This window comes from Schistocerca nitens, chromosome 1, assembly GCF_023898315.1.
Source record: "Schistocerca nitens isolate TAMUIC-IGC-003100 chromosome 1, iqSchNite1.1, whole genome shotgun sequence".
NCBI lineage: Eukaryota > Metazoa > Arthropoda > Insecta > Orthoptera > Acrididae > Schistocerca > Schistocerca nitens.
The window spans coordinates 660,036,249-660,048,361 of record NC_064614.1 but is presented as its reverse complement, the minus strand read 5'-3'; the positions used below and the strand labels follow the sequence as shown (position 1 = coordinate 660,048,361).

The window sequence follows — 12,113 nt, the reverse complement described above, 5'->3', positions numbered from 1 at the left end:
CCATTCCTGAGATACTTTCGCCGGCCGTGGTGGCCGAGCGGTTCTAGGCGCTTCAGTCCGGAACCGCGCGATTGCTACGGTCGCAAGCTCGAATCCTCCCTCGGGAATGGATGTGTGTGATGTCTTTAGGTTGGTTAGGTTTCAGTAGTTCTAAGTTCCAGGGGACTGATGACCTCAGATGTTAAGTTCCATAGTGCTGAGAGCCATTTGAACCATTTTTTGATGATACTTTCGCAGTGCAACCGAAACTCGTATGTCGTAATACTCTCCAAAATTGCTGTACGCTTAAGATAGAACAATAATAACAATAATAATAATAATAATAATGAATACATAACAGCTACTACGGAAGATGGCCGGGTGCTTACGAAATATGACGCCACTTTTTTTAAAAAAATTACACCCAACGTTCAATTATTTGATGAGTCGGGTGTAGTAAAAATAGCGCAATGAGAAACGACGACAATGCTGGGATTCGATATTTCTCCTGCAAGGAAGGTAGCCGCTTCTCTGACATAAAAAGTAATTCACAGTCTTTTTATAACAAAGCACTAAATAAAATACATCGTTTTGCTTCCGCCACTACATTTTCCAACAATCATCTACATTTGCAGTGATCAGACTCGAATAAATCTACATTGTTTTTATGTTAAAGTTTAATATGTCATAACTTATGATAAACTGCATGCTAATTAATGATTATTTTTAAGATACGGTATAAGCACGAGTGATTACTACGGAGTCGTTAAAAGTAAATCTGCGTAACATTACCGAAATTAAGCAACTATATTGCATATGGACCCAATTGATAACGACACGGATTCCTATGAGAGAGGAGGAGGGACCTTAATTAGTTTAAAACCCGATTTAGCCTTCCTGATAATAATTTTCCAATCTCCATTAACCTCTTAGGCCAATGCTTGGACGGTTCGTGGCGTCCCCGGTGAGCTAGCGGTCCCTACGTCTTCAGACTTGAACATTTACTGCACTTTATCACGAGGAGAAAATTGCCAACATATTGATAAGCGTTATATCTGAGAAAGAAAGAAACGGAAGTATTTGATTGGGGGCTGACATTCATTGTATTTATAGATTTTCACTCTCTCTCTTTAAGCATAAGTGTCGTTTCTGTCCCAGTTCGTTTCAGTACCAACGATTTGTATGTAATCCTACAGTGTACATTTCAATTCACGTTTCACTGCCCATCATCCAGTAGGTATATACAAGGTGTCTCATCTATCTTAACCACCCAAAATAATTCCTTGCCATGAAGCAAAATAAAAAATATAAGCAGTTAATGTTTTAGCTATCCCGGGGGGGGGGGGGGGGGGGAGGCATTAAGTATTGTGATTGCCCCTTCTATAACTTTATTCGTTAAGAAGATATGATAAGCAGTACGTCTTTTTTAAACAGCAATCCACTTTCTCCTCAAGGTGTGTTGAAAAGGTATCACAGTGTACTATTCACATAAACATGACATTATTAAAAACTTAACACAAAACTGATTATCCCTACATTATTACAAACCTAACGCAAAAGTGATTCTCCCGTATTAGCAAGAGTACAGTAATTCATTCGCTTGCCGTAGTTGACAGTAAACACATTGAAAACAAATAAAAATGCCCGCCAATCATTCATTCAACCATTTTAACTTAAAGATGCGAGTGAATACAATCCACACGATCGAAAAGAAGGTAGAAATGCTACTCATTTATGGAAAACGTAAATTAGCAGAACAGTAATTGCAATAATGTTTTCTTGTTCACAACGCGGGTGCATGTAGTATAGTATTCTAGTACTTTTAAATGACATGTTGTATACAGTAATGCCACTCAGTCTTTTATTTAAAAACTGCCGTATCATTACTTTTCCTTTATTGTAGTTGAAAGTAGGCCTAATGCTACTCTACAGAGAGCGAAATACTGACAAGAACCCAACTTCCCGACGTAAGTTGTCTGGTCCTGTTGTGACGCTTCAGAAAACAGGAAATTCCATCCCGAGACTCGCGCGGAGGTCGGGAAGATGGGTTCTTATCCCACTGGCAGCTAAACAGCATTTGCTTGATATACAGGGTGAGTCAATAAGGGCTTTACAGCTAGGGAATGATCTATAAATTTATTGAGATAACTTACAGAATCGGTTGACGTTCTGTAGCAGATAACCTCGTTACACTCCGCCACCAGGATCACCAGCGTGGTGCACTGTTAAACTGGCTACTTACACTGGCGCGGAGCGTACTCGCTGTGTGTGGGGTTTCAGCAACTGTTTTGTGTAAATATGGGGCAGCCACAATCCACATGCAACCCAGGAACACAGTCGTGACAGCTTCAGAGTTAATTTGTTCTGTGCCCTCAGCAAATTGAAAGTGTACGACCTTTTCCCCTTCATGGAGAAAACTGTCACTGGTACTGTGTATCTGGATAAGTTTGAAAAGTTTTTAATTCCACAAATCGATGAAAATGACCGAGATGGGATGGTTTACTACCAGCACGACGGTTCGTCACTTCATTTCCGCAATGAAGTTGGTTTCCTCGACAATCTCTTCCCAGGTCGATGAACTGGCCACGAAGGGTCTACCAAATGGCCACTTCGCTCCCCAACTTTCTTTCTGTGGGATTTCATTAAAGACAATGTGAATATTCCTCTCCTACCAAACAGTTTAGCCGACCTGAAAAATCGAATCTACGCTGCCATTTCACAATTTACGCCCGATTTGCTGCGACGAGTGTGCGAAGAAATTTATTACCGGTGGGATGTTTGCCGCATCATGGAACCAAAATGACGTTTGACAGTTTTGTTTGTTACAAAATGATACATCTGCCGATTCTGTAAGTTATGTGGTCAAAATAAATAGGATGCCGTGTGTTACGTACGGATCGCTCAAAACTACACATGTTCATCGATCTTGTGAATATATTTAACTTCTCCATCGCACTGAGCGATTTAATGTAGTGATTTTTACCTTCTGTTGCCCAAGCCTGTTGACGTGATCAGGAAAGTTTCTTGTTGTCACTGGGAAGGCCACAAATTGATTCTTCAGTATAAATTTGGGGTTGTGGCTCAGATAACTGTAAATGAACCTCCTAGTGAATCAAGCGCAGACGTGTAGCATAAACGTGCAAGCAGGCGGCAGTTTACGATAGGTGTGTGCTTCGTTGCGCGGGTTGCGGCCTTGCCTTCCGCAGGGGCGTTGCCCGCCCCTCGAACAGCGGCCGTCGTCTGTCGGCGTGACTGTTTACGCGCTCCGTCTGCTGCTAGGCTTGGGTAGTTTCTGTGTACACACGGTATCCACTACATCGCCTTAACGGCAAAGGCCTGCTGACACATCAGCAACCAGCAGTCCTGCAGACATCCACAGGCACACTGCCGGCCTGCCTCACCTGACAGGGTAGTAGCTGTGCTTGATACGACGCTCGCGTTGACTGCAAACTCCTTAACCCATATTATGCTCGAGACTGTGTACTGTTAACACGTGAAACGACTAACACCAGTTACATCTTGTTCCAGGAGTGCCAACGCCGCAGAAGGACGCCACCCAGGTGGATGGACCAGAAATGTAAGTACTTTTGCGAATTTTTAAATCAAAATTGCAACTATATTTAACTTTACCGACATTAATGTTTAAAATTTATTGGCCTGACATAAGAAACAAACATTAACCTGCTGTTTTCTTGCTCTCCCTGGTTTTTATGCTTTCGAAGCGTGCGTCATCTAAGTAATAAGTGCTGCAAGGTTTACATATTGGCATCCGAACAGATATAAACGGATTGAGTGCCAAATAGGAGGAACAAAGTTAGAACAGGTGGACTGTTTCAAGTACTTAGGATGCATATTCTCACAGGATGGCAACATAGTGAAAGAAATGGAAGCGAGGTGTAGCAAAGCTAATGCAGTGAGCGCTCAGCTACGGTCTACTCTGTTCTGCAAGAAGGAAGTCAGTACCAAGACTAAGTCATCTGTGCACCGTTCAATCTTTCGACCAACTTTGTTGTATGGGAGCGAAAGCTGGGTGGATTCAGGTTACCTTATCAATAAGGTTGAGGTTACGGATATGAAAGTAACTAGGATGATTGCAGGTACTAGTAGATGGGAACAATGGCAGGAGGGGCTGCACAATGAGGAAATCAAAAGAGAAACTGGGAATGAACTCTATAGACGTAGCAGTCAGGGCGAACAGGTTTAGATGGTGGGGTCATGTTAACACGCATGGAAGAAGCAAGGTTACCCAAGAGACTCGTGGGTTCAGCAGTAGGGAGTAGTAAGAGTCGGGGTAGACCAAGGAGAAGGTACTTGGATTCGGTTAAGAATGATTTTGAAGTAATAGGCTTAACATCAGAAGAGGCACCAATGTTAGCACTGAATAGGGGATCAAGGAGGAATTTTATAAGGGGGACTATGCTCCAGACTGAACGCTGAAAGGCACAATCAGTCTTAAATGATGATGATGATCCGAACAGATTTTTGTCTGCCTTCAACATTTATGCATGGCGTAGCGCATCGAAGAAAGCTGTAGACCCAAGAATAAAAAACACTGTTTTGACGATAAGACTCTTGTACCACAGTTGATTTTCGGTTGTGCTCTATCGAATCCTTCAAAACCGTGTTGTTTTATCTTTTCTTGTGAAGAACAGCACTGTCATCATCAGGGTATTCTGCGTTTTGCACCTGTAATCGCTAGTAGCAGTAATTGCAATAGCTGTTGACATATCAGCAGAAAACAAACATTGTGGTACACTGGAAAGTACCGCGTTCGGGACGCCGGGAGTTCATATACCTGCCATACCACCCAGATTTACGTGTTTTGTGGTTTCTATCAATCGCTCGAAGCGAATATTACAACAATTTCCGGAGAATCCTGTTTCCTTCACCCTTCTTTTAGAACTAGAATAATATGGCAAATGGAATGTCTAGTAGTATATCTGTTAACAACGATATTGTAGATGCGCCCGGTAATGGTCAAATGACAATAAAAAATGCACGGAATCCATCTTGAGGAATGCACTTTACATTGTCACAGAGCCGTTGTTGTATGTGATAAACGTTACCGTTTAGCTAACACAGTCACAATACCGTTTATTGACTACACTACTGTTTATCATTAGATATTATCCAGGGGAAATTAATGTAAAATTCACAATACTCACCGTATTGACTATCAGTTCGTTTCTTATTATACTGCTGCTCATTAGAATTACAACACCACGTTAGTGCGTATGGACGTGCCACAGTACGTCTCCCCAATGAATCCCACACGTGATCGGTAGGATTTAAATGGAGGGAATGGGCAGGCCACTCCTTTTACCGAATATTCTTGTGTTTCAAGACTTCGACATAAGAATGGAGTCCGAACTTAATGCTCCTGTAAAGGCATACATGGGGAAGGAGTACAGGGTAAATATAACGTTGAAACGTGAGTGTCACGTTCAGAGCTAGCGTCGGCGCATATCATTAGCTCTGAGTGTGACATATTGATATTCTGTAGGATCTGATGCCACGTTGTTACTATGTTACATGATATGAAAGTTACCTTCAACCTTAACGTTTTGCACACCACGCTTGCTGGACGGACTTTTGCAGAATCAGTACAAAGAAAAACCAACGAAAGTTACAAATTTTCCCTTTTTTATTCACTCGATGACTAGTTTCGGGCCGAGATTTCTGGCAGACACATTTTCAAATCATCCTACAGGGCAGAAAACCAAATTTGCACTCATGTATAATATAGGTATTTCCAAATTTTTAATCATATGATGATGATGATGATGATGATGATGATGATATTTGGTTTGTGGGGAGCTCAACTGCGCGGTCATCAGCGCCCGTACACATTCCCAATCTGTACACAGTCAAATCTAGCCACTTTCATGAATGATGATGGAATGATGAGGACAACACAAACACCCAGTCTCCGGGCAGAGAAAATACCCAACGCGGCCGGGAATCGAACCCGAGAGCCACTAGACCACGAGGTGCGTACTTTTAAATCATGTGCCAAAAATACAGAACATACCGTTTCAAGAGTTAAGTAACATAGTGATTTTAAGTATTTGACTGTTTGGAAAGATTTTAAAAACTATTAATTTTACTGTTGACGTGTATGGTTTTGTATTAATTGTTATATTCTTGGCGGTTGGGGAACGTTTGAAAAAATAAAAAAGCTTCCCTCTGTCCTGGTTGGGCGCCCCTTCCCCAGGTTTCCTTACGGCAGCAGAAGGAATAAACTGCCAGTTATCTGTATGCGCTGTAGCCATTCGATGCACATTTTTGGCATGGTTTTCACATAGTTTCCACATCTTCGGAAATACCATTTTTTACTATGTTCCGTAAGTCTTGAAACTTTATGTTTTTTATTTTTCGCATATGATTAAAAATTTGGAAATATCTGTATTACACATGAGTGCAAATTTGGTTTTCTGCCCTGCAGGATGATTGGAAAATAGGTCTCGGCCTGAAACTAGACATCGAGCGAATAAAAAAAGAAAAATTTGCAACTTTGGACTGGTTTTGCACTGCACTGATTAACAGAAATTGTTGAACCACAGTTGCTCCAGCATACTGGAAGTTCTTGTTACTGAATCACCGTACATGGTGGAGCGGGTATAAAGGCACTAGAATTGTTTTCAGGTCAGGTGAGGTGGTTGTTTTGATGTTTCATTCCATTCGGTGACGTCCAGCGTGGACGTATGCCGGCCCTCTTCCGTGGAGTCCGTCCGCGACCAGAGGCAGAGGACGGGTGACGTTCGCCGCCGAGAACGAGCCGCGGTATTTCCTACACACGCCGTCCCGCTGGTTAGCGGCTGGCAGACGTACGGCGTGGCTCTACTGGGCAACGGACGGGCTATACTTAGAGCGCCAAACTGCCGCCGCGGCCCACAATAGCGGGCGGCTTCGCCTGCCCGAGCCGCCGCCGCCGTCACCTTACGTCACGGTCGCGGCACATGGCTGCCGTGTTTATGTGCTGCGCCTGCCGCGCTGGGCTGCTTTCCCTGACTGCCACAACCAATGGGCTGCTTACTCAGCCCTGGCAAATCAACAGTAAACAACGTCACTCGAGGGTCACTTTTATGAGGGTACTGCCGTGAAAAGACTTGTGTCTGGATTCAAGACTTCCTGGAAGATAGTACTCAATACGTCGCTCCTAACGGAATAAAATCGACAAATGTAAACGTAATTTTACGAGTACCGTTATTGTTTACCATGAATGTAAATGATATAATAGAAAGCGTCGGCAGCTCTTTAAGGCTGTTCGCAGATGATGCGTTTGTCTATAAGAAGACGGTAACGATTTGCGAAAAATCCTGCCGAGGATTAACGAATGTTTACAGGAACTGGCAGTTGAACCTGTAAGTACATAAATGTAACTCCCAGAAGAATAAATCCACTGCTACACAACTACGTTATTGATGACAAATCGCTGGGAACAACGTCTACAGTAAAATATCCAGGAGAATCTATCCGAAGCAACTTGAAGGGGAATCACAACGTAAAATAAATAATAGGAGAAGCAGATGTTAGGCTACCAGCCAGGTTTGCCGAGAGCGCTAATGCGCTACTTCCAGGACTCGGGTAGGCGCGCCGGCACCGGATCGAATCCGCCCGGCGGCTTAACGACGGAGGCCGCTGTGCCGGCCAGCCTGGATGTGGTTTTCAGGCGGTTTCCCACATCCCACTAGGTGAATACCGGGCTGTTCCCTACGTCCCGCCTCAGTTACACGGCTCGCAGACATCTGAACGCATTCACACTTTTCCACAGACAGTTGGGGTACACTCATTCCGTCCCGGGGAGTATGGGGTGGCGGCAGGAAGTCCATCCAGCCACCCCTTAAATTAACCTTGCCAAATCCGATTAACCATGCCGACCCTGCGTCATTGCGGGAAAGCGGCACAAGCAAAATAAAGAAAGAAAGAAAGAAAGAAGCAGATGTTAGGCTACGATCCATTGGAGGAATCTCAAGGAAATGTAGCTCATACACGAAAGAAGATGCTTAGCGTTTCGTGACAGGGTTGTTTAGTCGCAGAAAGAGTGTTTTAGAAATGTTCAACAAACACCGGTGGCCGAAGCTACAAGAGAGGCGTTGCGCATCGTGCACTAGTTTCATACTGAAATTTCGAGAGAGCGTTTTTCGGGAAGAGTCGCGCAACATATTGCTTCCCCCTCACTGAATTTCTCGAGAAATTAGAGCTAATACAGAGGTTTACCGATAATCATTCTTCCCACGCGCCATTCGCGAAAGGCACAGGGAGGGGAGGATAACATAGGGGCGTCGAAAATACTCTCCGATGCTCACCCTCGGGCGGCTTGCGGGTTACTATTGCAAATGCAAATAAGCTATCGGCATCCGCAAAATAAAATCCGGTAGAGAATAGAACTTTTTGTCTCACGTTAAAACTGTAAACGGATCGAAGCTATCTGTCAGGCATGGAAATACTACTTTTTTAAAAAATAAACTACTTTTCTCCAGTTTGTTTCACTGAGAAAGACGCTGTTCCCGTTCCTTAAATCATCGCACGAATGTCAAAATGACAGTTAGAGAAATAAGTGACGACAGGATAGTAAAGCACCTACAATCGTAGTCAGAGGAAAGGCCGCTGGATCTGATGGGATACTAGTACGATTCTATACAGAGTAACCAAAAGAACTTGCTCCTGTTCTAGCAGCCGTGTACCGCAGGGTGCTAGAGGAGCAAAGCGTTCCTGGTGATCAATGAAAACCAAAAGTCAGCGCATTTTTCAAGAAGGGCCGTCGACAAGCCGCACAGAACTGTAGACCTGCATCTTCGGTGTATGTATGTTGCAGAATTCTGCACCACGGTTTATAGTGGCGCGTTATAAACTTTCTGGACATCGAAAATCTGCGTTGTATGAATCAACGTGGATTCCACAAACAATGACCGCACGAAAAGATAAAGCCTGTGGCACACAGCCCGCGAACAGATAGTGGCGTGACTGTATACTGGCCGTCATTCACCGCGGCACTAGAAGGGGTAGCGTAGCGAACCCATCGCACCGGCCGCCTCTTACCGTTTGGAGACGTCTCCGGTACTCATTTGACAGTAGTCTGAATGGGCCTGGGCCCTTCCAGCAGGGACTAGAACGAGGAAAATCCTCGCCGAACGAGGAAAATCAAGCTGCGACCTCCATAGCACGAATCATGTGCTATACACGCCAGATCACCTCGGCCACCTACAGATTGTGTGATAAATATGAAGCAATAAAATTTTCTGGGGTGATCAGCTGAGTGATGGCGTCGTCTTGTCGCAACGTTTCGTTGACTTTCGTACCCATCATCTTCAGGCGAAGTGTCGGGATGCTGTGCTCTGCATATTTATACAGCCGCTGGACCACTGACCTCTTTTGTTTGCGCGCGCTACGGAAGAGGGTGGACTGATAAGGTAAGGAATGAGGAGATTCTGCGCAGAATGGGAGAGGAAAGGAACATGTGGAAAACACTGATAAGTAGAAGGGACAGGATGATAGGACATCTGTTAAGACAAGAGGGAATGACGTTCATGGTACTAGAGGGATCTGTAGAGGGCAAAAACTGTAGAGGAAGACAGATTGGAATACATCCAGCAAATAATTGAGGACGTAGGTTGCAAGTGCTACTCTGAGATGAAGAGGTTAGCACAGGAGAGGAATTCGTGGCGGGCCGCATCAAACGAGTCAGAAGACTGATAAAAAAAAAGAAAAAACGTACCGTTCGTTTCTCCAGCGACCTACGATAAACTGCTGCTAGTAGGGAAGCTTGTTCTTTTGCGTAATCCCTGTAAAATCTTATAGCTATCTGATCCCTATATGTTACCCAGGCAGGCTTGTATTGATAGGCAATCGCCGGCAGGCTGTGGCCAGAGCGGCTGCTTAGCGGTGGGCTAACGGCAGCCGCAGCCGGAGCAGCGGTAGTGTGGCGACATGTGGCGCGGCGCGGCCCCACGCGCCGTCCGTCCCTGAACCCGCGGCGCGCAGATAGGTCGACCTTGCCACATTCGCGCCTTGCACAAGCCGCCAGGCCGCCAACGGTGAACGACGCGCTGCCCTCCAACCGGAAAAGGAACACCCTCTCGTCCGCCCGTCTGCCTTGCTTCGTTGCGTCGTGGCGCAGTCTCTTCTGCTGGGGTGCTCACAGTAACTGACCATCTGGAAGAGATGTATACCAGCATGTAATGCTTTTAGTCGCAACAAAAGCACGAAGAAATTTCCTGTCGAATATGTACATAGTTGCGACTAAAAACATTACATGCTTGTTCACGGTCGATGCTGTTGCAGAAAATGTTAAAATGAATATAAATGTAATAAAATAATTATTGAAATAAAAATAAATGTTTCACTTAACACGGTTTTAAATCAAACTAAAAGGGATAAAGTAATTTCTTCTTGCCCTATACAGATGCTTAAATGTAGGCAGATAGTCCTGAAAGTTCGTGCTTCTGAATTTTTAATAGCTATCACAACACTTGTGAGATTTATAACGGAAAACGTGGGGCACATGCAATGCATAACTGATTCATGAGTAAGTTCACCTCTTGACTATTGTCTGTTGTATTGGCCCAAAGCTTTTCCTCATAAATCTTGCAATCCTTATCGTGGTTATTAAAAATCCAGAAACACAAATTTCCCGACTATATGTATGGGATTGGGATTCTGTATAGAGCTAGGAGAAATTATTTTATACTTTTCAGTCCAATTTAAAATCATGATGCATTTAAATCACCTATTTCAACTGAAATAATTATTTTCTACTTTTTAGTCTTGTGTATGTGAGATTTAAATCTTAAACATTTAGAGGGGATTATATTTTTTATTTAAATAATTATTTATATATACTACCTGTTTACCCACGTATATTGCACATATGTCCTCGTGTCCCTCTCTCTGCTCAGCTGTGCCTGTCCACTCGCTTACCTCCTGAAACGCATTGCAGTGCTACCCACAGGAGACGCCGGTCCTGCAGGGCAGTCGAGATGTCAGTCGTTACCAGCCTTTTTCACTCCTCACCCCCACCCCTACCGAACAGACCGACAAGAAAGGTAGTCAGTACTGCACTGACGTCCGGTTCTGAGTTGCGTTTAATTTTTCAAGTCACTAGTTCATCGGGAAGCTAGTTTAAAATCAACTGAAAAATGCGTACCTGGCAGAAAGACGAACTGTTGCGGATTTCTCACCATAGCCTGTGCCTTTATAATCATTGCAAGCGTCGCTCATTAGCGACTCCACACTGGTGCGCCAGATTATGCCAAGGAGCACTCTAAGTGCCAAAAAAAAAAAAAAAAAAGTCCAAATGTGTGTGGAATCTTAACTGCTAAGGTCATCAGTCCCTAAGCTTACACACTACTTAACCTAAATTATCCTAAGGGCAAACACACACACCCATGCCCGAGGGAGGACTCGAAACTCCGCCGGGACCAGCCGCAAAGTCCTGACTGCAGCGCTAAGTGCCTCGTACGGTATAGTTTCCGAAGCCGACGAGACTAGAAGCTGGCGCCGTTCGGCATGGCTGTGGGTGGGGGGGGGGGGGGGGGGGCGTGGGCGCGCCGGTGGCGGAGCACGACGTCACGGCTTGCGGTAGGCGGCGCAGTCGTAAAGTACTGGCAAGACACGCCGCTGTGACGTCGACTCCACGTCCGACGGCGCGCGCTCGTAAACGGCACGTGCGGCCGCGTACACGCGCCGAGCCAACCGGCGACCTCGCAGAAGGACTGCCGCCGCTGCCGGCAACACCCTGCTGCTCCGGGAGGTAAGTCCCTCTCCGCTTGCGCCTACTGACCACCCGCTTCTCGTGTTACCGACGTCTACGTTCGGAAAGTGTCTCACAAAGAATATCACTTGTTGAGCCGTGTGTTTCTACTCCCTCACGTGCACCACTGCAATGGTGTTATCCTCTGAGGTTGTCGACTCGAATGCCGGCTGTATTTGGCGGTCGAGAGCAGCTTATGACTGTACACTATGTGACCAAAAGTATCTAGATGCCCTATGTAATGTGGCATTACCACTAGATATTACGAAAGGCGAGCCCACCAGCATAAAAGGATGCGTTTGGTATTTGGTTATCAATAGAGAAGCTGTAACAGTAGAATGCGTCTTTTTCAGGAGCTCGCCGACCTCGAATGTGGACATTG

At 44.9% G+C, this 12,113-nt stretch overlaps 1 protein-coding gene across 2 annotated transcripts in view; it reads left to right on the top strand.

Annotated features, from left to right (window-relative positions):
• The window catches only part of LOC126259026 (uncharacterized), a 667,737-nt gene that overhangs the window by 356,387 nt on the left and 299,237 nt on the right, over positions 1-12,113 (top strand). For both annotated transcript variants that reach the window (XM_049955690.1, XM_049955689.1), the window contains exon 5: positions 3,508-3,556. The gene's annotated coding sequence lies outside the window, so the exon portion shown is untranslated. The remainder of the gene's footprint in view (positions 1-3,507; positions 3,557-12,113) is intronic.